The 4830-nt window shown below is 49.2% G+C and overlaps 1 pseudogene; it reads right to left on the bottom strand.

The window, feature by feature from the left end:
* Positions 1 to 2265: 2265 nt before the first annotated feature.
* Positions 2266 to 4830, bottom strand: part of LOC105547096 — a 17964-nt pseudogene continuing 15399 nt past the window's right edge.

Below are 4830 nucleotides of genomic sequence, written 5' to 3'. Positions count from 1 at the left end.
GGCGTTTTGCTCTTGTTGCCCAGGCTGGAGTGCAATGGTGTGATCTCAGCTTACTGCAACTTCCGCCTCCTGGGTTCAAGCAATTCTCCTGCCTCAGCCTCCTGAGTAGCTGGGATTACAAGCATGCGCCACCACGCCCGGCTACTTTTTTGTAATTTTAGTAGAGACAGGGTTTCACCATGTTGGCCAGGCTGGTCTCGAACTCCTGACCTCAGGTGATCCACCCGCCTCAACCTTCCAAAGTGCTGGGATTACAGGCGTGAGCCACCGTGCCTGGCAATAGGCACTTTAATAGAGCAAGTTTCTCCAACCTCTTTCCCTTCCTTCTGTGCCCTTATTCCACCTCTAACCCCAGTACTAGAGGAACCAGTAGGTTAGGAGTCTCCTGGGAACAGCTTTGGCGAAAGACTCTGGAGTAAAATAGAAAAAATCAACCGCTATAGCAAGGGAGACTTGTGTTGCTTACATGAAAGAAAGAGGGCACACGTAAGGACACATACCCACGTCAGAGCCATGCTATTCGCGAATTAAGACAAATGAACACAGTAGGTTGAGGCCCTTGTCTTTTGGGGACTATGGGGACTCAGGCAAAGGGGGAATACAGCCAAGCAGAAGACTGTCAGACCTCTCTGCTCAGAAATGCAAATACAGAGGAAAACGGTAAAAAAGGAAGAGGGCCAACGCGTGGGGACTGACCAGTACACAGGGCCACAGCCCCTCTGGACCTACGCATGCAGTTCCACGGTAGGGGCAGTCTGTGACCCTGGGCACTATGCGGTAGGCTCTGGGATTCCATCCTCTTGGCAAATACCCTCCCAGGGATCAAGGAGCAAGGCTCACAGATGCTGGGAATAAGTCTCTAGATTAACGCTAGCAACCAGTTTCCTGAAGCCAAAGCAAGGCCATGCACCACTGCACTGCAGCCTGGGCGACAGAGCGAGACTCCGTCTCCAAAGAAATAAAATAATAATAAAATAATAATAATAAAAGCAGCCTCCCTGAACCTGGACTGTTCTAGAAGGGGCCTTTTGTTTAGCCATTAACTACTGCCAGAACCTTTTACTAATACACTGATCTCTGAAACCACATGTGAGCAGAAATGGTATGCCTCTAGAACAATAGTTCCTAATTTCCTCATTAGGAACTCCGTTGAGGATAAGAGATATGGATTTCTTGATTAAAAGTCTCATAGGCACTTTTAAGATTTACTTTATAGCCAGGCATGAGGTGGTGCCTGTAGTCTACCACATGGGGAGGCTGAGGCAGGAGGATGGCTTGAGCCCAGGAGTCCAAGGCTGTAGCATGCTGTGACCACATCTGTGAGAATAACCACTACACTCCAGCTGGTGCAACACAGCAAGACCCTGTCCCCTAAAGTAAGTTGTTTTGAGGCCGGGCGCGGTGGCTCATGCCTGTAATCCTAGCACTTTGAGAGGCCAAGGTGGGCTGATCACGAGGTCAGGAGATCGAGACCATCTTGGCTAACACGGTGAAACCCCATCTCCACTAAAAATAAAAAAAATTCTCCGGGCATGGTGGCGGGCACCTGTAGTCCCAGCTACTCCGGAGGCTGAGGCAGAAGAATGGTGTGAGCGCAGGAGGCGGAGCTTGCAGTGAGCCAAGATGGTGCCACTGCACTCCAGCCTGGGCCACAGAGCGAGGCTCTGTCTCAAAAAAAAAAAAAAAAAAGAAAAAAAAAAAGTTATTTCGCATCTTCATAGTCCCAGGCTGGAGATCACTGTTTTTTTGTTTTTTGGAATCTTATTTCTTGGACCCTGTGTTTGTAAGGCATCAAGACAGAGCCCTCAAGTCTAAGATGGTTGCTGTGGAGACAACCTCTACTGCCCTCTCTTGGTCATCAGACGGGAGGAGTGGTTAGAAGTGCTTGACTCCTTGTGGCACTGAAGTCCAGCAGTTTCTGTCCCAGAATGCTGGGGGCAGAGAAACTTTTGGCAGCTTTCTCTTCCTCGAAGTGGGCTGGAAGGCTTACTCTTCCTCGAAGTGGGCTGGAGACAAGGGGGTACACATAGGGACCCCTGTGAAGTACTATAGCCTGGGTGCTGAGCCGGCGAAGAGCTGTCAGGGTGGTCCGCTCACACGGGAGGGAAGCAGTGCCAATCCTATACTAGACATGCCCTGGCTGGAGGCCCTAGCAGCAGAGGCCACCCTGCCCTTTAACTTAGAAAGACATCAAAGGAAGCTGAGAAGCTTAAAGATGGCCCACTGCCTGGGCAGAATTCCACAGAGTTCCACATCGCTTGCAACATCCATTGTATTTGTAGGGGGTCAGGGAACAGTGGAATGAGATGCACAACTGGTGCGAGAGACCAGGTATTACACGTGCCAGGACCCCTAGAACTCCTCACGATCATCCTCGCTGTCCAAAGATTCTGTGCCTACTTCATAATCCTTCTCCAGGGCAGCCAGGTCCTCTCCGGCCCAGAGAGCTCCCCTTCCTCCATGCCCTCGTCCACATACCAGTGCATAAATGCCTGCTTGGCATACATCAGGTCAAACTTTGGGTTGAGGCGGGCCCAGGCCTTGGTGATGGCTGTGGTATTGTTTAGCATGCAGACTGCCCGCTGCACCTTGGCTATGGCACCCCCGGGCACCACTGTGGGGGACTGGTAGTTGATGCCAACCTAAGAAGAAACAAAGAAGTATAAGCACCTGGTTCTGTGTTTCCTGGAAGGGTAGTATAGGGATCCCCATAACTGGGGAAGGGGCATTTGTCAACTTGTAAGAAATAAAGATAGAGGAAGATGATCACCACCACAAGGAAACAAACAAGTCTAGAATGAGGGAGCTTCTGCAAGACAAGACTAGTGCCTTCACAGTCACAGTCAAGAAAAAGGGGGCCAGGTACGGTGGCTCATGCCTGTAATCCCAGCACTTTGGGAGGCCAAGGCAGGTGGATCACCTGAGGTCAGGAGTTTGAGACCAGCCTGGCCAACACGATGAAACCCCATCTCTACTAAAAATACAAAAACAATTAGCTGGCCTCGTGGCAGGCACCTGTAATCCCAGCTACACGGGAGGCTGAGGCAGGAGAATTGCTTGAACCCAGGAGGCAGAGGTTGCAGTGAGCCGAGATGGCGCCATTGCACTCCAGCCTGGGGGATGAGTGAGACTTTGTCTCAAAAAAAAAAAGGAAAAAGGGTGGACTCTTATGCTAGGAGACAAATAAGCATAATGCCTGCTCCTTGATTAGATCATGACTGAAAAATTGATTATAAAAAACATTTGTGGGCCGGGCACAGTGGCTCACACCTGCAATCCCAGCACTTTGGGAGGCTGAGGCAGGAGGATGGCTCACACCTGCAATCCCAGCACTTTGGGAGGCTGAGGTTGGCTGATCACTTTGAGGTCAGGAGTTCAAGACCAGCCTGGCCAACATGGCGAAACCCCGTTTCTACTGAAAATACAAAAAATTAGCCGGGCGTGGTGGCACATGCCTGTAATCCCAGCGATTCGGGAGGCTGAGACAAGAGAATCGTCTGAACCCTGGAGGTTCCGTGAGGTTGCAGTGAGTTGAGATGGCACCACTGTACTCCACCCTTGGCAAAAGAGCAAGGCTCCATCTTCCCCCACCGCCATCTTCCCGCAAAAGTAGTAAGTTTAAATGGGTCAGTAAAGCAAAAATAAAAGAAACAGACCTAGATGTTAAATCCAGGTAGTGGCTATATGGGTGTTAAATGAACTAGTATCCCTACTTTCTGGTAGCCTAAAAAGTGTTAAAGTTAGGGAAGCTCTCCAATTAGACCTACTTTAACCATTTGTCTACCCAGAATATGTTGTTTTATTTTTTAAGAAACAGGGTCTCGCTCTGTTGCTGAGGCTGGAGTTGGGGGTGCAATCATAGCTCACTGTAGCCTCGACCTCCTGGACCCCGGTGATCCTCCCACCTCAGCCTTCTGAGTAGCTAGAACTATAAGCACACACTAGCACGACTGGCTAATTTTTTTTTATATTTTGTACAGATGGAGTCTCACATTGCCCAGGCTGGTCTCAAACTCCTGGGCTCAAGCCATCCTCCCACCTCTGCCTCCCAAAATGCTGGGATTACAGGCCTGAATCACTGCACCCAGCCCAGAATATATAATACATTTTAGTGTTTCTCATCCTCAAAAAAAAAAAAAAAAAAAGTCAACGTCCCATTAGTGTCTCTGGGGACAACAAGCTGAGCATGTCCTAACGGCAGTCAGTTCTTCCTGTAAGCAGCTAAAGATCTTCCTAATATGGAAGCAGAAACAGTCTGCTTCCCAAAGATATCCTACCCTGCATTTCCATTTCTGAGCTACAGGACAACTCTTCCACACTAGCAAGCAGCTATTATCCCTGCCTCTCCTCCTGTTGTGGTCATGTCCACAGCAGTGTCATGGGGCAGGAAAATTATATATGTTTTCTAATGCCACAGGTACCGTCTTTAATCTTTCTGGAGCCTTACCCCAGAACAAAACCCATAAACCAAACTAGGTCATATGCCCAGCACCCTGGGAAGGTCAACCGATAACAGGGTGGGGCATAAATGAGTGCTTCTTCCTCATTACTGCAAAAGGAAGAGAACGCATTTACAGACACAGAACACAAGAAGCCTCTGACCTGATCCGCACTTTCCCCATCATCTGATAATGGGTCTCTCTGGCTTCTAAAAGCCTTCCCTTCTGAGCAGGAGCCACAGCATGTGGTTATGTCCCTAGCACAAGTGACGAGGAGGCCATTCTCCCCAGTGTGACTGGCAGCCCTAGGGAACGCCTTTTTACCAGGCTAAGTAAAATGAAATGGATACTTTTCCTTTCATCAAGGCAATCTTTTTTTTTTTTTTTTTTT

This window comes from Mandrillus leucophaeus, unplaced genomic scaffold, assembly GCF_000951045.1.
Source record: "Mandrillus leucophaeus isolate KB7577 unplaced genomic scaffold, Mleu.le_1.0 Scaffold38, whole genome shotgun sequence".
NCBI lineage: Eukaryota > Metazoa > Chordata > Mammalia > Primates > Cercopithecidae > Mandrillus > Mandrillus leucophaeus.
This window is presented reverse-complemented; position numbering and strand designations above follow the sequence as displayed.